The sequence below is a fragment of the Quercus lobata genome, chromosome 5 (assembly GCF_001633185.2).
Source record: "Quercus lobata isolate SW786 chromosome 5, ValleyOak3.0 Primary Assembly, whole genome shotgun sequence".
Lineage (NCBI taxonomy): Eukaryota > Viridiplantae > Streptophyta > Magnoliopsida > Fagales > Fagaceae > Quercus > Quercus lobata.
In genome coordinates this window covers 67,116,739-67,141,541 of record NC_044908.1, presented here as the reverse complement: position 1 = coordinate 67,141,541, position 24,803 = coordinate 67,116,739, and the positions used below count along the sequence as shown (strand labels likewise).

Below are 24,803 nucleotides of genomic sequence, written 5' to 3'. Positions count from 1 at the left end.
ATTTGAAAACTTTATAGAAGAGGGAATTTGTGTTATGGAGTAATCTCCAAGCTTGTTTTGCTAGGAGGGCATTGTTGAATAATGCTAAGTCCTTGAAACCCATCCTACCCTCACTTTTAGGCTTACCAAGCTCCTCCCATCTTACCCAATGTATTTTCCTCCTATCTCCCCTTTGACCCCACCAAAACTTCCTAATAAACCCCTCAATCTCGTTGCACAAACCAATAGGAAGCTTGAAACAACTCTTTGAATAGGCAGGAATTGCTTGAGCCACCGCTTTTATCAAGATTTCTCTACCGCCTTGAGAAAGTAATTTTTCTTCCCAACCTTAAAGCTTCCTCTACACATGCTCCTTGATGTAGTTGAAACTGCTTTTTTATTTCTACCCACTAAGGATGGTAGTCCCAAGTACTTTTCATAACTCCGAATCTCTTCCACACCCAAACAATCTTTAATCATTTGCCTACTCTCTTCATTGGTGGATTTGCTAAAGAAAACTATGGTTTTTGCTTTGTTGAGTTGTTGACTTGAACCCACCTCATATATTTGCAACACTTCCACAACTTTCCGACATTCCCCAACATTAGATCTGCAAAACAACAAGCTATCATGTGCAAAAAGTAGATGGGCTAGTGAAGGGCTCCTCTTATTAAGAGAGAAACCATGTATATCTCCCCTCGAGGCTGCTTAAGAGAGTAAGCCATGGAGGCCTTCGATGCATAATAAGAACAAGAACGGGGAGAAGGGGTCCCCTTACCTTATTCCCCTTGTAGGTTTAATGAACCCCATTGGTGCACCATTTATTAGGATGGAATACGATACAGTTGAGATACAAAGCATTATAAGTGATATCCATTGCTTATGAAAACCCAGTTTCCTCATAATAGCCTCTAAAAAAGTTCACTCCACCCAGTCATATGCCTTACTCATATCAAGCTTAAAAGCCATGTAACCCCGCTTTGTAGAATTATGAATTTGCATGCTATGAAGGGACTTAAAAGCTAAAAGGATATAAGGATATTATCTATAATCAACCGGTTTTTTGTAAAGGCACTTTGATTTTTAGTGGTTATATGAGGAAGGATTCTTTTCAAACGATTTGCCAACACCTTGGAGAATATTTTATACAAAACATTGCATAGACTTAAGGGGCAAAATTCAGACACTAACTCTGGATTTTTGACTTTTGGGATTAAGGTGATAAAGGTGCGGTTTATGTGTTTCGGAAGGGAAGTAGAATTTTTTTTTTTAAAAAAAAAGAAAAAAGAACAGATTGAGTGATATCCTTACCCACCAAATCCCAATAGTGCTAATAGAATATGGGGGGCATCCCATCCAAACCCAGCGCTTTCAGAGGGGCCATTTGATTAAGAGGCACATGCACTTCATTCTTAGAAAATTCCTCCAAGAGCAGCCTATTCATATCATTGGTCACAATGCACTGTATTGAGTCCAATACCACTTTGGGTTGGTAGGTTTAGGGAGAAGAGAACAGGTTACTGTAAAAATCTAGAATTGTCGAAGCCACCTCTTTTGGATCTGAACACCACCTTCCTTATGAATCCTTGATCCCATCAATCCGGTTCCTCCTAAGTCTTTGGGTTGCCCTCCAGTGAAAGTATTTAGAGTTTTTATCTCCATGTATGGACCACAAAGATCTAGACTACTGGAACCACATCCTGGTTTCCTTGTCAAAGAGATCGTTCACCTCGGTTTTGAGCATTCTGGCTTTAAAGTTCACTCCCATGGTAAGAGCTTCCAACTCTACTTGAGCCAACAGTTTCTATTTGTGATTCAGTTCTCTATAGACACTGCCAAAGCTATTACAGCTCCACTTTGTTAAAGCTTTACCACAATCCTCAATTTTCTTGACAATACTCGATGGACTATTGTTGTTTTTGCACTTCCCCCACTCGGCCTTGACAGTACCTGAACACCCTTTCTCAGCAAGCCACATTTCTTTAAAACGGAATGGCTTGTTTGAAGTAACCGCCACTAGATTTTCGGGTATGATCCATAGGGGTGAGTGTAGGTCAGATGATGCACTGTAGATCCCCCAAAGCAAACCATCCACTCATTGTTTGCCAAACACCTATCCAGTCATTCTCCAATTGTTCGCCCATCACTAAAAAATTTCTTCCATGTGAACGGATGTCCCTTATAACCCATGTCTAGGAAGCCACATTCATCTATAGTGTCTCTAAAAAGTTGCATTTGTGTTTGACTTCTGGTACTCCTTCCCACCTTCTTCGATCCTCTTAAAATCTCGTTAAAGTCACCATTACACAGCCAAGGTAATCCAAATTGCCTATTTAATCGTCTCAACAAATCCCATGACTCAAACCTTTTATGGGTGACTGGCTCACCATAGAATCCCATAAACCGCCACACATCTTCACTTCCCTTTTCTATGATGCAATCAATGTGGTTTTTTGATGAAGTTTCCACATTCAATTTGATAGAATCCTTCCAGAGTAGCACAAGTCCCCCACCTCTATGAATCTGAGGGACAATGAACATGTGATTGAACTGTAACTTATGTTTTATTGTTTTTAGCCTATCTTCATCTGCCCATATTTCGGCAATGAACATAACAGAGGGATTTTTTGCCTGGGAAATCTCACCAAGCTCTTTCTCTATCACTAGGTTCCCAAGTCCATGACAATTCCATACTAGTAGACTCATGGCTCTTGGCGGGACTGCCCCACAGCCTCCAACAATACATTGGATGTGTTCTGATCAACTTGAACAACCTGCATGATTTTCTAGGTACATTGTGCTAACCTGTTAACTCAGTGCATGATTTTCTTTTTTTCCCTTGTTCAACTTTGGACTGTGCCTCACTAGGTTTTGGTTAATGCATGATACATTTCCATGTTCTGAGATTGGAAGGTTTTGACACGTCCTCATTAATGACTTCGATTGAAGGCGCATTGATGGTAGGGTTATGAGCATGATTGGCAGTGTTAGAGTCAACTAGGGTTTTTTGCATTAACTCTGGAACCCTACTGGTGGTGGCTGACTTGAAAATCTTGGGATTTAAATTTGTATCTCCAAGATTAATGCCAATATTTAATGCACTTAACGTGATCTTTTCCTCAACTGATCTTGTTGAGTTGGGCACATTCATTACGTCTTCAGTCGCGTTAGGTTTTGCTGGGAAACCCGTATAGTACACCCCACCTTGTGCTTCAAAGACTGCGAGATATTCGGAATGGAGTTGATGTGTTTAAGGCTTTCCTTTGTAATGGACACCCAACACCCCCCCCCCCCCCCCCCCCCCCCGAATTAATAGGAGACTCTTGGCAAGTAACGGCTTTAGCATTCAATACTCCGCTTGTCCACTCCACTTCCATGTCAGGCTCTACATCCACTGGTTGCGCCACCACTGTTCTGCTTTGAGGTTGCCGAGCTTTACCCTCAAAAAACCCCGAGACATAGATAACATCTCTACCCGCTGTCTTATATGGTGGTGTTCTTAGATTCGGACCAGACTTTTGCTGATTAGTGGTCAACGTGCCCTTACTTTCTATCCAAAGCTCACAATCCCTGTCATTGTGCTCCAATCGCCCACACCAATATCACACAGTCGACAGCCACTCGTACTTAAAATTTACCCAGCTCTTGCTTCCATTGGTTAGAGAGATGACCCTTCCTCTGCACAAAGGAAGAGTGATATCCACCATAACCCGAACTTGGAAAAAACTACCTCCATCGTCGTCCACTGCGCCTATTGATTTCTGGACATCGCCCACTATCACACAACTTCTTTGCCACCTTTCTCGTTAAAAAACTATAGGGGATATCGTGGACTTGCACCCAGAATGGAACTTTGTTAAAAGCTAGCTCGTTGACGGGAACATCATTCGTGTACCTTTGCATGATAATCAAGTGTTTGTCAAAACTCCAAGGTTGACTATTCAGGATTTTATCAACATCAGCAAGGTTATTAAAGACAAACAGGACGATATTGTTCCCTTGATTGCGAATTTTGAATCTGTTGTTGAAAAACGCCATAACTGCTTAAAAGTTCTTGCTACTGCTTCCATCTGAAGAAAACGCAAAGTGAAGAACTTAGCAGCAATTACAAACTCTCCCTTTCTATGATCCTCAGGGATTGTGAAATCCATTCGCTCCTTATCTGAAAGTGACAAATTTTCCCACCTCCTGGTCAGTTGCTCCATTCTCTTCTGATGATAGGATCACGCGAGAATGAAAGGAAAGTATATGAGAACTGTTTCCCAAACCCCTAGAAAAAAACCCCCACAAGCTCTAAGAGTATTCGTGATACTCCCAGAGAACAATGAAACAACACAAGAACAAACTCTCCTTCCAAGAAGGGACAGAATTTCTACAACCTAAGAGAAGTAGAGAAACCTACTTTCTTAGCGACAGAGAGACTTTTGAATGAGACCTTTGACTAACTAACTGAACTTAAAATAGAATAAAAGAGGTCCTCTTTCCCATTACTAAGGTAGATATAAAATTCGGCAACCGGTTTGCAGTAGAAGAACTAAAGGAGATGCAGAGTCAAAATATATATCTAAACAAAACTATTTATTATCGAATCAACATACTATTATTTTTTTACTCATTTGACTACTTCATTATTATTAATTTTAAATATTGATTCTAATTTTTTATTTTAAAATTTCTTATGCTGAAACACTTCATAAAGGATTTCACTTATGTTTCTATATAGACATGTCTTGAACCAACTAGTGAAACTTCTCTCTTTTTGGGTGCAATTAATATTAAATGTTGGGTTGTTGATGATGAATTTAACAAGAGCACTCTAAAGTTTCACACATTTGTGGGCAATGAATGTTTGTGTTTATGTATATATATATATATCTATTTATACTTTTCTCACATATATGCATTTAGGAACATATATGTATGGTTATGGTTATGTACTTGCTCCCATATGCATTGCATGTGAAATAAAATTTTCATATGGATAAAAGTCATGAATTAAATTAGAATATATATATATATATATATATATATATATAGAATACTAAGTATTTTAACACACACACGCACACATGGGGAGATGGGAGAAGGTTTTAGAGAAACTGACAGTGGTGTATATTAATTAACTTAAAAATTAGATTGTTCTAAAACAGGGGAAACCAATTTCTCACATAGAGAATATATATATATATATATATATATATATATATATATAATATTTTCAAATTTAATTTAACATATTATGAATAAATCAATAAATATATAAAAGTATGAACCTTACTCATAATGACCTAAGATTTTGTGACGCATTCATTGGGAATTCTTTTTATTTAGCCTTCCATACCATCAAACACTCGCATTTGTTTGAAAGTATTAATTTCAATTATTATGTGTTAAAGGATATATGCATTTATTTATATGCACTAATTATTTCTTACCAAGAAGTTTATGTGATCTCTATATATTAATTATAGTCCCAAAACCAGTACATCAAATGAAAAACATATAATTGCAGCGACATCCTAAATTATTACAGGTTTGAATCGTAGGTTTTAGTTTTACCTTTGAATGTGGATCGTAGAGGAAGAGAGATATGAAGCAGGAGAGAAGCTGTGGAACCTATGTGAGTTTTCCTTTATAATTTGTAGAGATTTTAGGGAATTTGATCAAATACATATAGTTTATATTTTAGATAGCTTGAGGTTAATGAAAACCTTTATGAATACGGGTTCCTTTGGTAGCCAATTGTACCACAACATTGTTAGCCAATAAAGCATGTGTTTCAGTTTTGTTTTTTTTTTTTTTTTTTTTTTGGGACAAAATTTAAGTATAGTATTTTAAGTATTATTCCTTAGATTCTCTTTTTAAAATTCAACTATGTGGCTATTTAACTAAAAATACACTTCTATCTCATGAGAAAAAAGTTACATGACTGAATTTTAAGAGAAGAACCTAAGGAATTACACATAAATATTATACCTAAGTTTCATTCATATATATATATAATTTATTTTATAGGTAATCAATAGAAACCTTTAAGCTAAATGTTGTAGAAACCTTTAACCTTCAAGGCACATTTTACAATACTTTAGGATAAAAAATGAACTTTTAACACTACAAAAAAATGGGACTATCCCAACGTTTGCAAAACAGCTAGGATAGCCCCAAAAAGTGCCAGAATATGGTCAAAATGCCTATCCCGGTGCTTCAAACTACCGGGCAGTAACAGTAGGTATAGGGTCGCCGGACTTGCACCAGCGTTTTTCAAAAGCGCCGGAATAGGTCTCGGTGCTTTTTAGACCCAATTCCAGTGTTTTTATTTGTACCGGGACAGTATTTACCAATAGTTTTGAAAACTTGTACCGGCGAATTTCAGGGGCTATACCAACGCTTTTAAAAGCGCTGACATAGGAAGTACCTATTCCAGTGTTTTCAAAAGCGTTGGTATAGGTTTTCAATGGATATATCCACTGAAGACCTATACTAGTGCTTTTAAAAGTGCCGGCATAGGTAGTACCTATGAGCTTCAATGATAATATTAAAAATTCTACCATGCTCTAAAAGAAGGTTATGCAGCTTTATTCAAATAGTATACATAATTTGGACCCTTCTTTTCAAAACTTTAAATCATAAGTTAAGGTTTTTAAATGTAGCCACAGGTTTTGGATAGAAAGAGTTATTTCCAAAGTAACTATACTGATGGATATCCATTTCTCATCAAACCAACAATACCAGAAAACAAATGTGGTTCTCTGATGCACACAATTAGTCTTTAGCCGACTCCTCTCAAATATTTGCATAAATTTAGTTTTCTTGTGTTGCTATGAACTGACTTTCATAAAATTTTCAAAACAATATGTGTGAGGAGGATTTTGTCAGAAATTTTGTACTACTTAACGAACCTCTAACTATCTAATGTGACATCACAATCAAAATCATTTGACACTTCTGAAAATTACCATTATAAACTTATGAAGCAAGAAAAAAGGTAAAACACAACCTTATAAGGCCGGTAAGATTCATTGAAAAGAAACTCACAGCTATCAATATTGCAAGATAAAATTGGCAGGAAGCAGAGAGGAAAATGGACCTATTGCAATGGACTCTGTCTTTATTTCCATGCTGACATATTCCACGCCACTTTGATGGGATGGGACCAATCCCTTCATCACTAAAGCTCTTTGATTCAGGCCAAACGCCCATCACAACCACATTATAAAAGGTGATATGCGAAAAGGTGTCAAAACAAGATAGCAATTGACAATGAAACAGTGGGACAGATATGTACCACACAAAAGGGAAGCAAAAGCAAATATGATTAGGCCAGATCTCTTTTTTTCTTTTTTTGACCGCACCACTATCAAATGATTGGTATTATACAAAAGAGAAAATATAGTTATGAGCGCCGCCAATAGAAATAAATCGGTATTTACTTGAGTTATAGAAAATAGATAACTTCTTGTACATCATCACTCTTATTGGTAATATTTTTTTTTTTTTTTTTTTTTTTTATAGAAAATTATAGGTAATAGTTTATAGGCCATATTAAGATAAAGTTGATTTTATATGCTTCTAGAATCCAAACTCCTAAACATTAATAATCAGCACTTTTCACGTCCTATTATTTTTACAACTCGCTTGGCTACACCATCTACACCTCTTTAAACTCCATTTGATTTTGGGAAAATTAGCTTCCCGACTAAACTAAACTCCATTCAGTAACAATGTAGACACACTTAGGGTCCGTTTGGATTGAGCTTATTTTTGCTGAAAATGAAAACTGAAACTGAAAATACTGTAGCGAAATAATTTTTAAATATGTAAATAGTGCTGTGAGACCCATTTTTTAATGAAAAAGTTGCTGAAAAATGTAATTTGTGATATCCGTGAACAGTGCACAGATATACTATTCACAATTGACTTGTCAACAATTGCGGGCTAAACAAAAAAAAAAAAACACTTGTAAAACGCAAACGCCATTTTAAGTTGAATCCAAACGGGTGCTTAGTATAAGCATGTAGATAAAGGAAATAGCCAGAGCATGAGATTTGACTCTAACAAAAAAAAAAAAAAAAAAGCATATTGGAGTATATGCTTTAATATACCACTATTTACTCTCACTCTGGTCATTAAAGAAAGCTAAATATAGAAAAAGTGCACAATCTGAAATCATTAATAGACTCTTTGTTCGATCTAGCGACACCCATGCTCTCACACGCTTGAATGAGCTTAGAGTATCTGATAATCTCTTTGCCTTCCATAACAAGCTTTCTCTTCAATGCTTCCACGTTCACCAATCTCATCAGCCTCCTCGTCTCCACGAATGACATTGCACTATCTTTATCTTTATCATTATCATTATTGTTGCTGTTGCTATCGCTGTTGTGGTAACCATCGCCTCCTGCTTCTCCTCCTCCAATACCACCACCACCACCATTGATGGCGGCAGCAGAATCGCATAGTGTTCTCCTTAAATACACTAAAATCGACAACGTTGCAGCCAAAGATCCATTACCTACTATAATAATAGATCCCAGTCCCGTTGGACCACCACCACTAATCCACCATCGCCTCCACATTTTTTCTTTCTTTCTTTCTAATTTAGTATCAATTTGGTTTCGACAAAATCAACGGCCACAAACTCTTACATCATACTTCCCAATCAGAGTAAACCCTAATATTGCTTTTCAAAATATTCTCAAAGTTTCTAATAGTAAATAACAAGAAAAAGAAAAGAAAAGCTCTCTATGCTTCTCTTTATTTGGTGGTATAGATTATTTAAATTGTAAATGAAAAATTAAAATTAAAAAAAGAAAAAAGAAAAAAGAAGAAGAAGAAGAAGAAGAAGAAGAAGTGGACAGAGAAAAACTATACAGGCTAGCTTAAACTCCAGCAACGGGGAAGGTAGAAGTTGTGAATTGTGAGCTGCAAGCCTTACAACTTTTACAATGGTGGGCCGGGTAGGCTGAGCGATGAGGGAGTAAGGGGGAGAGTGAGGAAGAATGAGAGAGAGAGAGAGAGAGTTTAAGAATTTTGAGTGTTTGATTTTATTGAGAGAGTAAGTCAGAGACCCTAATTTTTGACAAAGTGTTGAAACCTAAAAATTTTGGTGGGAACCCCAAGAGTTTTAGAGGGAATTCAGTATATTTTTATTGTGACAAAATTTTGACCTATTATAATAGATTTAAAGCCATTGCAATAGAGAAAAAGTTGGCTAAGGTTTATTATGAAAGGAATATGACTTGTTGTGGCGAAACTCAAGTCCGCCGTAATAGCTCTTTACGGATTTTTCTAATAAAATAATATTTAATACTTCAAATTAATAAAATATAATTTAATAATTAAAAAATAATAATTTATTCCAACAAATTAACAAATATATAATTTAATACTTCAAATTACTAAAATAAAACTTAATACTACAATTTTCAATAAAATATAATTTACTAATTAATAACAATGTAGTTAATACTTCTAATTATGTAAATATATTTTAATACTCCAAATTAATTGAGTATAATTTAATAATTAATAAGATTTAATATAATACTTCAAATTAATAAAATATAATTTAACACTACAAATTAATAAAATAAAATATATTAATTGATAAAAATATAATTTAATATTACTTTGGAATGACTAAAATACCTCTAAAACTAAAAGAAGGCCAACTTACCTCCATAAACATAGAAAATGACTGAAACACCCCTACCACCCAAAAAATGGCTAAAACACCCCTGAAGCAAGAAAAATAACTGAAATACCTTTGAAGCCTAAAAAAAGACCACAATACCCTTGAATCCTAAGAAAACACCAAAATTGGAGGCCAACCGACCCCTAAGACTAAAAGGAGGCCAACCGACCCCACAAACTCAAAAAATGACTGAGACATCCCTACCACCCAAAAAATAACTGAAATGCCCCCGAAGCAAGAAAATAATTGAAATACCATTGAAGCCTATAAAAAGACCACAATACCCTTGAATCATAACAAAAAACCAAAATTGGTGGAAATGTAATTTAATATTCATTAAAAATGATTGAAATACCCCTAAGACTAAAAGAAGACCAACCTACCCCCACAAACTAAAAAAATGGTTAAGACACCCCTACCATCCAAAAAATGCCAGAAATACCTCCGAAGTAAGAGAAATAACTTAAATACCATTGAAGCCCTAAAAAAGACCACAATACCCTTGAATCATAAGAAAATACCCCAATGTTTGGGAGTATTTTGGTCATTTTTAGGTTTTGGGGAGTGTTTCGGTTGTTATAATTTACTAATTACTAAAAATATAATTAATACTTCCAATTATGTAAATATATTTTAATGCTACAAATTAATTGAGTATAATTGAATAACTAATAAGAAGTAATATAATACTTCAAATTAATAAAATATAATTTAACACTACAAATTAATAGAATGAAATATATTAATTAATAAAAATATATTATAATATTTTAATTTAAAAAAATTAATTGAATTTAATACTTCAAACTAATTTAATACTTCAAATTAATAAAATATAATTCCTTGCTACGAAATACTAAAATATAATGATAACTAAAAAAAAAAAATGTAAGATGAGATTGGAGGACCAAAAAATTAAAATATAATTTAATATTACTTTGGAATGACTAAAATACCCCTAAAACTAAAAGAAGGCCAACTTACCTCCATAACCATAGAAAATGACCGAAACACCCATACCACCCAAAAAATGGCTGAAATACCTTTAAAGCCTAAAAAAAGACCACAATACCCTTGAATCCTATGAAAACACCAAAATTGGAGGAAATATAATGTATTATTCGGTGAAAACGACTGAAATTCCCCTAAGATTAAAAGTAGGCCAACCTACCCCACAACCACCAAAAATGGCTGAGACACCCCTACCACCCCAAAAATGACTAAAATACCCCCGAAGCAAGAAAAATAATTGAAATACCATTGAAGCCTATAAAAAGACCACAATACTCTTGATTTATAAGAAAAAACCAAAATTGGAAGAAATATAATTCATTATTCATTTAAAAACGACTAAAATACCCCTAAGACTAAAAGAAGGCTAACCTACTCGACAGCTGAAAGTGAACCAAATACCCCATATGCATTAAAAATGTCCACTATACACCTTAAGCCAAAAGGTGACCAAAATACCCTGGAAACTTTGAAAACGACCAAAGTACCCCTAAACTCTAAAAATGGCCAAAAATACACTCTAAGACTAAGAAAATGACCAAAATAACGTAGAAAATGACCAAATACCCCTTATGCATTAAAATATTTTACACGTATACATCCTAAGCCTAAAAAATGACCTAAATGCCCTTGGAAATTAAAAAATTATTAAAATGTTTAAAGAGTATGAGATCATTTCTTATGTTTTGGGGCGTATTTCGGTCATGCTATAACATTTCTCTAATTTTTCTGTCATTATAACGCTGCCTTCACAAGTTCTTTGATCATTTTATATGCTTTAGGGGTGTATTGATTATTTTTTAGGTTCCAAGTGCATTTCAAACAGCTCTAATGATAACGAGGACATTGTGGTTATTTTTTTTATTTATAGGGTATATTGGTCATATTTTACTCATTGAGGGGTATTTTGGTCTTTTCAAAACATAGGGGGATATTTATGGTCAGTTTCTATGTTTCGGGGGGTATTATGATAATTCTATGTGCTTTTTTGGGGAGGGGGTTTGGTCATTTTTTAAAGTTTGGAAAGTGTTTGGGTCATTATTTAGGTTTCAAAGGTAAATCGGTCTTATGTTTGTTTGTTTGTTTGGTGCATTGTTCTTTCTTTCGATATCAGGTGTATTTTGGACATTTTTTGTGGTTACGAGGGCATTGTGGCCATTTTTTCGATTTATAGGTCTATTTAGGTATTCTTCAAGTAATCGAGAAGTTTCCACCCTTTTCAGGCATGGGGGGTACTTTTGTCATTTTCTAGCTTTTAGGAGGTATTTCGGTCATTTCGATGTTTTGGGGATATTTTGGTAATTTTTTATGTTTCAGGGGTGTATCAATCTTTTTCTGGGTGTCCGATGTGTTTTGGACATTTTTTTTATCTTTCTAGGGGAATTTTGGTCATTTACCAACTTATAGGGGTATTTTGGTCTTATTCAGGTAATCAAGGGTATTTTCGCTAGTTTTAGGTACAAGGGGTGCTTGGGTCATTTTTTATGTTTTGGGGGTATTTTAGTCATTTATTAGGTTTCGAGGGTATATTGGTCTTTTTCTAAGTATCAGGGGTGTTTTTGCTCTTGTTCAATGTTTTGGAGGGTATTTTGGTCTTTTTCTAGGTTTAAGGGAGTACTGGTCATTTGTTAATTAAAAAATCCCTATAGGTGACCTATCCTAGCGATTTTGGAGCGTTGGGATAGGTCTCTATCCATTCCTTTATGGAGTGATCCTATCCTAGCACTTTTGGAGCGCTGCAATAGGTGGACCTTGTTCCAGTGCTTCCAAAAGCCCTGGGATAGGTCTCTCTCCATAACGGAATGGAGTGATCCTATCCCAGCGCTTTTGGAGTGCTGAAATAGGTGGACCCTATTCTAGCGCTTCAAAAAGTGCTGGGATAGGTCTCTCTAAATAAGAGAATGGAGTGATTCTATCCCAGCGCTTTCGGAGCACCGGAATAGGTGGACCTTATTCTAGCGCTTCTAAAAGCACCGGGATAGGTCTTTCCTATAAGGGAAATTGGTAACCTCATTCCAGCACAATATAGCTTCCTATACCAGCGTTTTGGAAAACCGCCGCTATAGGCCTCTTTCAGCTGCGTTCTTACTTTCAAGGCATTTCAATAAACTAAAAATATTAGATAGTATGATTTTGAATAAAGTAAAATCACATAACAAAATAGATACGATCATTTTTAATATGAGTCTGTAAAGTTATGATTTACAACTATATTTTATGTTGGCTTTATTCCATAACAAAAAGTGTTTTAATTGCTTTAATTTATTTTCTTGTATTTTGTGGGATCTTATTGTATTTGGTTTAGAATTAAGTTGGTGAAGACTCAAGCTTAATTGAAGACTAGTGCATTTCACGACTAACTCGCGAGAAGTTCTCGAGAAGGGTTCCCGTGAAAAAGGGCATGTGAGAAGCACATGACTGGAGGTTGAAGAGTCTACCAGGCTATCAATTTCACGTGTATTTCGTTGGTAAGGCCTTCCCGCGAGATACCCTTAAGACTCTCTGCCTGGAGGATTTTTAAGTGTAACTTTCTTACCCTTCACCCATACTATATATACCATCATTATCCACAAATTGTAAGGGGGTGATTCAAAGAGAAAAATTCTAGATAGGTTTTCTACAACATACACACCCATCTTTTAGAGAGAGAGAGCTACCCATCCTTAGTGAGAAATCATTGTAACTTCTTATCCTTTCCTCTCCCATTGTCATACTTTGAGAGGAGATTTGTACCCAAACACAACCCACACCTATTCAAAGTGTAGAAAGTGTTTTGGAGTTTAGGAAGCTTTAAGGAATTACCAAAAGAGGCCGGTAAGGCTTAGCGGATGCAATCAGGCGTATTGTGGAATCCGGAAAGCTAGACAAGATACGATTCCGAGAAGCCTTGTTGGAGTAGGAGCTTGGAGGGCTTAGGTACATTAAGTGGATGAGGCTTGGAGGGTCTCTTACTATTTGTGTATCCCAACTTATTGTCTAGTGGATCGATTTACCGCTTGGAGGGCAGTGGAGAGGTTTTTTGCAGAGTTTTTTGGTTTCCTCTTCGATGAGATTTGGCGGATGCAATCGTGCGTATTGTGGGATCTGGAAAACTAGACAAGACACAATTTCGAGAAGTCTTGTTGGAGTAAGAGCTTAGAACGCTTATGTACATTGAGTAGATTAGGCTTGGAGGGTCTCTTGCTATTCATGTATCCTGATAGGACATATGTGTTTCACATGTTATGAACATATGTCATGATTTTATGTAATTGGCTTATCCTTTGACAAAAGGCACTTTACTTGTATTAGGGTAGATTTAGGATGTTTTAAATACTTCCAAAAACCTTGTTTCAAGATCATGTATTGAAACTTTCAAGTCTGTTTAAGAAAACAAGTTCAAAGTGCAAAATCATTAAAGCTCGACTGCTGGTCAACAGATGCATCTATCGAGCTTAAGGAAGCTGTTCTTCATTCGGTGTGCTCGACACTTGCTCGACACCTGCTCGACACCTGCTATCTATCGAGGTTTAAGATTTTCATAATTTCAATATGATTTTCTTGGGATCCGTGAATACGTCTTTGGGCCCTCTTTTCTTCTAAACCTAGACATATAAAAGGATCAGTTTAAGGGCCGTCAAATAGTTCACAAGTTGCACAAACTTTGAGCAAACTCTGCTCAAGAAAATTGTGACCGTAGACGAAGCTCTTGCCCTAGTTCATCTCTTTCTCTTCAAGAAGTTACTGTGTATGTGCACCGTAGGGTTTTTTGACCAAGTATCTTCGTGATCTTCATCATATGGATGAACTGAAGAACTTTGCAACCAACGACCTTCTTAGTTGGTGATTGAAGTCGCGTACTGGGATCCGCGCAATTGGTTAGTCACATACTGGGAGTCATGCATCTGAAAGGGAAACTGTCACTACAGAACAAGTTCAATTGGGTATCGGGGTAAGGGTTCAACTGTAGGTTGGTAAGGTACTTGGATTCCTTTACTTGTAACCGCTTATTGTGATAATAGTGAAGTTTCAGGAGTGGTGACCTGAAAATCACTCGGTGGGATTTTTACCATTAGGTTTTTCCCATTCGTAAACACATCACCGTGTCTTCTATTTTCCGTTGCGTATTTAGTTTATTGGTGATTTGTTTGTGCTACCATGCATTTGCATGATAAATTGATTAATTAATAACTTGACTAATTAATTAATTAATTTCGATCATAAGGGGTCATTCAGTTTGTGGCCTATCATATCCCAACTTATTGTCTAGTGGATCGATTTACCGCTTGGAGTGCGACGAAGAGGTTTTTCGCAGAGTTCTTCGGTTTCCTCTTCGATAACACATCGCCGTGTTATTTTGTGTTTGTATCTCTCTTCCCTTATTCTTGTGCTTTACTTTTATTGTTTGTTGTTCATGTTTATGCACTAGATTAGTTATCGGTTTATTACACTTTCTTTACTTTTGTTTTGTACTTAGATAAGTTAAAGTAAAAATAATCTTGCTGTAATTTTTAATTGGGGGTCTAAATAAGTTCTTGTGTTTTTACACATTTTCGAGCTTTCAGAATCTTTTGAGGACCCTAAAGTTTTAAGTCTAAAACTTGGTTGTTATTGTAGTTGTTTTATTCCCTTCAATTTCTCTTGGTCATGCTGTTCTCGAAAATTTGATGTTAACAAGTGAGAGTCTGAGGGATATATATTACAATAAATATTGAGTAATGCTACTGAAAGTTCAAATAGTGTATAAAACACCCTTGAATGTTTAGACCCCCAATAACAAAAATATCATTTCAAGCTTTATGACAAACAATAAGTGTACAGAAAATGAACACAAGCTATAAACAGAATTGATAAACAATTTAAGCCAATTAAAATCACATCCACAGCAGAAAATAAAAGGTAAAGATTGAGGGAAGAGAAATACAAATACAAGGACAACACAACGATGTGTTATCGAAGAGGAAACCGAAGCCCTCGACGTAAAACCTCTCCGTCACCCTCCAAGCTGTAATTAATCCACTAGAAAATGTAGTTGGGATACATGAACAACAATAGACCCTCCAAGCCTAATTTACCTAGTGTACCTAAGCCCTCCAAGTTTCTTGCTCTAACGAGGTTGCTCCGAACCTATTTCTTTTCTAACTTCCCGAATTCCGCTACTTGACCATAGCATTAACCAATATGAAATTGGTTCCTTCCTAACTACTTCCCAGAACACCAAACAGCCCTCTCACAGAAATGGATATGATGAGAAAAGGTTTTGGTAAAAGGCTTCTCAAAGATTAGCAATGGAGAGGAAGAGAGTAGAGGAATTTGAAGAGTTTCTTTTGTGAAGATTGTGGATGAATCAATCTTGTTTTACTCTAGGGTTTCTCTCTCAAAATTCTCTTACTTTCGTGAGTATGAGGGGTATTTATACTTGGGTGAGAATGGAATGTGAAGAGTCAGGTTTTTCAAAACAGGGCTGGCTTGCAGCGTGGCCTCGCGGCTTGACTGAGTCACGAAATCTAGCTGCGAGATAACTGAACGGTCAATTGTCCTATTTTGTCTTGTAGTGCTCTAGCTAGCATGACGCTTCAACTTCTGGCATGCCTGGCACCTGTGCAGCTTCTAGCGGCTTGTAACTGCGAGTCACCAGCGAGATCCAGTCGTGAGTCTCTGTTTTTCTTGCACACTCTTGAACATTTCTTCACACTATCTCACTCACTACCCTTACAAAAATCCCACCTAAATACAGGGTTACTAATTGTTGAAATACAAGCAAATTTGGCACAGAATAAAGCCAACAAGATGGTTGATTAAATTCAACCTTACAATCTCCCCCTTTGGCTATTCTATGACAAAACTCTAAAACAGACTCTAGAAACTGTGAAGTTTTTGAATCATATGAACATGAATCTCCTGAAACATAACAATACACCATGATCATTGTATGCAGAAAAGCATGAAATGCATATGAAGCAGGCATGATGTGATCAAGCAAAGATGGAGTAAAGAAACAAACCATGGCTTGATCAAACAATTAATCACTACAAGATAGTGACCACAATGCTCATTCACACTTGGAATGAATACTTGGACATACAAGCTAACAAGAACAATGCAAGTCACTTGTATCCCCAACACTCAACCAATGCATAATACACTAAGTATGTGCATCTAGGAACAATCCTATAAGGGCACAAGAGTGACAGTGCTTAACAAGAAAATACATGACATTTAGTTAGAAGTACTGATTTAACAAAGTATAAAGGCTGCATAAAGTAAGGTACAAACCATAAAGCTTATAGAATGAAAAGAAACCCTAAAAGCTTACAAAAGCAACATGGGTACAAACCACATTATATACTGAAAAACATTATCAATATATAAAAAGTAACAAAGTTTCAAAACCATCCATGAGTTATGAGTTTGAACCAAACATAAACCATAACCACAGTGTATCAAATCCATAGTAACAACAATTATCCAAACCATAATACTATAACCATAAGCATTAACCAAGTAAACAAGATATACATAGTTTTTTACTACTCCCCCTCAAATTAGTACTCCCCTTCAAAGGTTGCTTCAAAAAAAACTTCTCCCCCTTTTTGACTGGAATGGCCAAAAGGTCATTGCTCATGATGTGTGGTGATGCTGTCAAATTTTGCTGTGAGAACATTAAGTTGGTCCTGCATGGCTGCTATCCTCTCAGACTGCTTGGTTTGGACCTCTTTGAGCCCATCAAGTCTATCCAAGATGACCTGAAATGCATTTGGAGGTATATCTGAAGAAGTTGATGCTCTAGTCCTTTTACCTTTCCTTCTGGGTGTTGAAGTTGATGCTTGACCTGCTGCCTCTGCCTTAGTCTCCATTGGGACGCCTTCTCCTTCATCACCTTCATCTTCTTCACCTAGAAGACGAACACTTATCCTCTTGAAGGTTTGCTTGTTAATTGTTAAAGGTGTAGACATGGGACTGATGTCTTGAGGGATTGCAACACCCTTCTTTCTGAAAATCCTCATGAGTAGGCTAGAAAAGATCAGTTTAGGCCAAGAAGTGGTTCTAGTCTCATCCACAATAGTATCAAATATGTGGGAACTGATATCAATGAATGCCTTTTCCTTGAGCTCCATCAGAAAAATAGTTTTGGCATTGTTAATTGTAGTCAACTTCTTTATAGGATACAGGTTAAACATCATGATAATAGTGAGACACCTCATGTCCACTGGAAAAGCTATGGTATTAAGGCATTTCCCTTCTGTCTGTCCACCAATCCTCTACTGTTTAGTTTCTATAGAAAACATCCTATCCTTATAGTTGATGGAACTCATGATCTTCTAACCCCTCAAGACCTAACACATCATCAATGTCTTGTGCATCTAAGGTGAATTTTGTTCCTATAACCCGGCAGCTCAACTCTTCTTCCCTTATCACAGCATTGGAGTAAAACTCCCTAATCATGAGTTCACACACAACTGGTAAATCACTTAGCAGCTTTTCCCATCCTCTCCCCTCAAAACAACTTGGGATAAAGGTGTCTCTCAAATCCTCCAAATCCACATACCTTTCTTGCATGATTCCTGCCTTTAAGAAAAAAATTCTTGTATCTCTCAAAATGGGAAACAGACCTAAACAGATTATGGTTCATTTTCATTCTCTTATTTGCTTTCTTGGTAGGTGTTTTCTTCTTTGGGGATGAAGGAGTCATCTGTAGACAAGCAGAAAAGGCCACAACAACAAAGCACAGTACATGTATAAAAAAAATTAGTACTCTATTAGTATCATAAAGAGATAAGAATAGAGCAACAAGACCAAAGATGGCTTAAACGCAGGTAAAGAAGAAATGGCTCAAATCATAAACCAACAACTCAAATGAGTGTACCCATTGGTAGATACTCAAGACCAAACAACATTTTGGAGAAAAGTTCTAAAGATGCATAGAATAACATCACACAAGGGGCAAACATATGTCAATGAGACATATCTTGATGAGAATGAGATGACACAAAATACTCAAGACAGAAGCACACACAAGATATACAAACACAGAATCAAATCAATATATCCCAACAAACAAAACTCAATTATTTTGAAACAACAAACCAAAGTAAGATCAAACAAAATGGGTATAAGTCTATCAACAAACCCTAAGCTTAGAGTAAGACAAGTGATAATGAACAAATCTAGCAACCTAAACAAGTTCATATAAACCAAGATCCTCAACACGCCATACAAGGACAAAGCTCAACACCGAATCACTAACCCAACGCAAATTAGAAAATCAACTCATAGAATCAAGAGAGAAATGCTCAAATCAAGAAATATTGAGTGAGAAAGTGAGAACCCATACCTTTTTCTTGAAGACTTTGAGTTGAAATGAAGCAAAAATGGATTTGGTAGAGAGTGACATAGAGTGTTTGGGTTAGTTTCAGTCGAAAGAGAAAGTGAATAATCACAAAAAGTTCGAGGAAAAACTGAAAAAGATTTTAAAAAACTACCCTTACTGTGCAAAACACGCGTTTTTCGTGACTGAGATAAGTCGCCAGGAAGTCGCCAACATCACCTGCCAAAAACACTTCAATTCAAAAGTTTTGAAAATTTTGCTAAGTGTTTTTCACGACTGGAAGTCTCATTCGCAAGAGAGTCACGAGTTGAGCTACGAAAATCTCTGTGTACCCCTCATGACTGGACCTTCTACTCGCAAACAAGTCATCAAAACTGACCCGCGAGCTCGCGATTGTGGCATGCGACTTTATTGACACGCAACTGAGTTGCCAAAACAGGGCAACACTGTTTTTGAAATTTTCAGTTTTTGTGAGAACAAAATGCTTTCCAAAACCAACTAAAACGCTCAAAAAATCTTTTTGTGTTTGAATCAACAAAGATTGAGCATTTGAAAACACATTTTATCAAGTACAATCACACAAATGAATTTGGTATTCATTGAATATAAACTTGTGTATTATGTGTGGATATCAACAATGAGATAGTCCTTAGTCTAATGTGAAGTTTCAAGGATCAATTCAACCAAGGCATACACAATTAGCACTAGATTATGTGACCCATCTCAATTATAGAAGTATGCATATATGACCTCCCACAAGACTTGATTACATAATTTGGAGCTTTACATTTTCCTCTACTTTTAATCATAACATTTGATCTTTTTGATCTTATTGAAACAATCACCTCTCATTGTGAGAATGATATTTGATATTTCAACTTGATGAGATAGCCTTTGGCTTTTTGAACAATCATACACTTTATTTTTGGTCGCTTTCCCTTTTTCCTAGTCGAATACTAGTATGTGCGACATGCTTTTGCAGCTCAATATCTTTTTACATTTGGAGATTTACATTTGGTGAGCTCTTTTTAGCAAAAAAATAAATAAATAAATAAAGAGTGGGAAGATATATAGCCACAAGTCTATGCATGTCTCAATATCAACATAACCATTCACTAATCATTCATGACAAGTTTGAAGATCTATTTACAACAGTCACATAGATTTCAAGATTTTTTCCACAGTGATAAGAGTGCAAAGGAACAAGTTATACTCGTAAATGCACAAGGCCATTAGCACAAAGGTACACAACAAAATAAGTTTTGAGACAAAACTCAACAATGTCGATCAAACTTTTTGATTTTCTACTTTTTATGTGGTTTTTGGATCTTTTGATACAAGATAAGGAAAAGATTGATCAAAAGCAACATTAAAAAAATTTTGAATGATAGAATGCAAAAACAAACAAACAAATTTCAACCCACACAATTAATAAGCAAACAACCAAACAAAGTCACAAAGTATAGGAAGTATTGATGCATGAACATGTTATAATGCTTATACATGAGTACCCTTTTTTACCCACACGTCACTTGTGTTTGTGTGATTTCCTTATAGGATTGGGTACGAGATTTAGGGCTTTCAAACCTTCGTGCGAAGCTTTCAAAGCAGTTGGTGAAAGCACCAATTATCTTTATTACGTCCATCATTCTGGGATCACCACTTTGATCTCTTGATGGTTCACCAGCCCAATTTCTCCTATCATTTCTAGGTCCTCGTGACCTTGGAGCAGTTGCACTATTCATTACTCTCAGCTTTTGACAATTTGGTCGAGTATGCCTTTGAAGTCCGCGGTGATGACACACATAGTTTGATCTAGGACCTCTTTGTGGTCGTGAACGAGACTTGGCTCGGGATTCAGACCTGCCCACAGATTGATTACAGGGGTTGTTCAACATCCGTTGGTTCTCCACATTCCTCTTCTCCTCCATCTTGGACTTCTCAACAGTAGGGTCAACTTCAAATGGCTCTTTGGCCTTTATAAACTTCACTTCTTTGGTGATATTGCCAGATGGGCTACTCCTTCCGATATATCCCAACTCGGATTTGTCTGAAAAATGCTTTTGAGATGAAATAACATCATCTAGCTTCTTGGTGGAGACCCTCTCTATCTTAGCATTTGCCTGAACAACCTCTTGCTCAAGAAATCTCACTTTTGTGTAGGCTTCTGACAGCTCACCATTCAGTGTCTTTATCTCACATTTGACCTCCTTGTAGCGAATTAGGAGACTTTTATAGTCCTCATTTGCCTTCTTCATCTTTCTCATAGCTGCCTTGACCACCCTTGTGCACTCACCCGACTTCTCTAGGAATAAGTTATAATTTTTCTTGAAGATTGGCTGTGCTTTCATCTTCTTCAGCATCTGATTCTTTAACAACTCCCAGTTATTTTTCAACACTATGTTCTCTAAGTTCTCGTACAAGCAAATTCAACTCGTCTGAAGACTCAACATGGGCAATAGTCATAAAAGCAGAATAATTCCCTTCTTCGTCACTACTTTCCTCAGAATCTGAGTTGGATGAATCTGAGTCACTCGGTGTTGTGGCATGCACCTTGCCTTTCGATTTCAAATAATTCGGACATTCTTTCTTAAAGTGTTCATACCCGCTGCATTCAAAACAAGTGACACCTTGTGTAGATTGGGATTCTTTTCCATATTTCTTTTTGAATTCCCTTTTCTCCCTTCCTGAACTTTGGAATTTCCCTTTATCACCAAATTTACCATTATTCTTGAATTTCAAGAATTTTCAGAAAATTTTCACAATGTATGCAACATCTTTGTCAACCACATCCTCATCCGATGATTCATGAACTTTCAACTTTTCATTAATGGTCTTAAGAGCAAGAGATTTGCTCTTCCGTTGAGTGGACAGTGACATTTCATAAGTCTGAAGAGAACCAATCAGCTCTTGGACTTTGATGTCATCAAGGTCGTTACTCTCTTCAATCGCTGTCACTTTGGCACGAAAACTTTCCAGTAATGACCGAAGGATCTTCCTTACTATTTTAGAATCCTTTGTTTTCTCCCCTAAATTGAACTTGCTAACAATCACCTCATTCAGCTTGCTACAGAAAGAGTCAAAGGACTCATCTTCACTCATTTTGAGCTCCTCAAACCAAGTGGTCAGTATCTGCAGCTTGGTGTCTTTCACTTCCTTTGTGCCTTCGTAGGTGGTCTCCAATATCTCCCATGTTTCTTTGGCAATGGTAATGTGAGAAATCCTGTGAAACTCATCTGGAGACACACCACAGAAAATCGCGTTAAGTGCTTTACTGTTAGCATTAGATGTGGCAAGTACTGCCTTATCCCATGTGGATTTAGCTTCCTCAGGCCTGGTCCAACCTATATCAACAACATCTCAAACTAATTCATCAATGAAATATAAAAATGCTCTCATGCGGACCTTCCAAAAAGTATAATTACTACCATCAAAATATGGAGGTGCATTTAGGGATTAAGACCGGTCCATCTCAATATGGGGTCAAGGATCACACTATGGTAATGAAACCAATAAAAGTGTACCCGTTCTAATACCAATTGAAAGTTCAAATGATATATAAAACACCTTCAACGTTTAGACCCCCAATAACAAAAATACCAATTCAAGCTTTATGACAAACAATAAGTGTGCGGAAAATGAACACAAGCTATAAACAGAATTGGTAAACAATCTAAGTCAATTAAAATCATATCCACAGCAGAAAATAAAAGGCAAAGATTGAGGGAAGAGAGATGCAAACACAAGGACAACACAATAATGTGTTATCGAAGAGAAAACTGAAACTCTCGGCGTAAAACCTCTCCGCCGCCCTCCAAGCGGTAAGTAATCCACTAGAAAATATAGTTTGGATACATGAACAGCAATAGACCCTCCACGCCTAATCTACCTAGTGTACCTAAGCCCTCCAAGCTTCTTGCTCCAACGAGATTGCTCCGAACCTATTTCTTTTCTAGCTTCCCGGATTCCGCTACTTGACCATAGCATCAACGAATGTGAAATTGGCTCCTTCTTAACTGCTTCCTAGAATACCAAACAGCCCTCTCACAGATATGGATATGGTGAGAAAATATTTTGGTAAAAGGCCTCTCAAGGATTTAACAATGGAGAGGAAGAGAGTAAAGGAATTTGAAGAGTCTATTTTGTGATGATTGTAGATGAAACAATCTTGTTTTACTCTAGGGTTTCTCTCTCAAAATTCTCTCTGGAAGCTCTCTTACTTTTGTGGGTATGAGGGGTATTTATACTTGGGTAAGAATGGAATGTGAAGAGTCAGGTTTTTTAAAACAGGGCTGGCTCGCTGCTTGGCCTCGCGGCTTAACTGAGTCGCGAGATCCAACCGCGAGATAACTGAACAGCCAGTTGTCTTATTTTGTCCTGTAGTACTCCAGCTAGCATGACGCTTCAACTTCTAGCATGCTTGGCGCGTGTGCAGCTTCTAGCGGCTTGCAACTATGAGTCACCTACGAGTCTCTGTTTTTCTTGCACACTCTTAAGCATTTCTTCACACTATCTTACTCACTACCCTTACAAAAATCCCACCTAAATACAAGGTTACTAATTGCTGAAATACAAGCAAATTTGGCACAAAATAAAGCCAACAAAATGGTTGAATAAATTCAACCTTACAGCTACCGTCACAAATTTAATAACAATAACAAGGTGGATACCCTAACGAAGTTCCCCTAATAGGCTTCCTAAGTGGCTTAGCTACTGTGTGGCAATTAGCCTCCCGCAATCTTGGTTCTACTCTGAACTTTTTGCAGAATGGAAGCCAAATCTTGGAGAAACATGAGGCCTCCTGCAGCATAGCATTAAATGTCAAAACTGAACCACCATCGTGCGATATATAAACACTTAGCTTCTCAAGTGGATAGGCATAAGCCATGACTGATAGGACTATGTTAATCACCATAACTGGTGGTTCTATCATGGGATCTTCAATGCAAACGAATATGTCTATGCCTGGAAAAGCCTTTTGGTATCTGTTTATTATATATACAATCACACTCAGCAAAAAAAGTGTAAACACACAAACGCATACATAGATTATGAAGTTTGTATGCAATACACATGTACATACACATATTATAGCAAGCTTGTTAGCATGATAAATATGTACATGCACATATTAGCTAAGCATGTGAAATAGGGAGATATACCTGTGAGAGAGGTGATCTTTGAAAGTGTTAAGATAGATTGGGTTCCATTGGACAACCGTAGTGACAAACCAATAAAAACAAAACTGGAGCTCTGAGAAAAACAATCCCATCCAATTAAAAGCGAATAGAATTGGAAGAAGAAGACTATCATCTTTTGCCTTGTCCAAATAATCATTGGTTTATGATTTTTGTGAAATTGGCTCCTGGCTTAAAAGGTTTAGGCTTAAAAGGTTTGGTGAAATTACTCTCTTGTCCCTTGCCGTCGCCTACTTCATCCCAATTCCCAAGCCATTGCCTTGCCTCCCTTGCTATCACCATTCCCTCGTGACTCTCTGTGATTGTGCCCAGGTAAAGATTTTCGGAATCCTTACTCTCCATAATAGTTTGTTGGGTCCTGTCTTTTGCTAGTTCTGTTGCCATGTTCTGAGTTTTTCGTTCTCTGTCAATTTGCTATCTAATGATCTTGATTTGTATGTTTTGGAAAAATGTGAGGATAAGAAGATTGAACTATTTCGTTTACTGGTTGTTGAACTAGAACAAAAATTTCATTCAGTTAAGTTGCTTAAATTTTGATTTTCATTCCTAAAGTTTAAAAAATTCTTGTTTTTTTGTCTCTAAATTATTAAAAATGTTACATCTGTCTTTCGGT

General features: G+C 36.6%; 1 pseudogene; it reads right to left on the bottom strand.

Moving 5' to 3' along the window:
* Positions 1-24,574, bottom strand: part of LOC115990983 — a 29,255-nt pseudogene extending 4,681 nt beyond the window's left edge.
* Between the last annotated feature and the right edge of the window lie 229 nt (positions 24,575-24,803).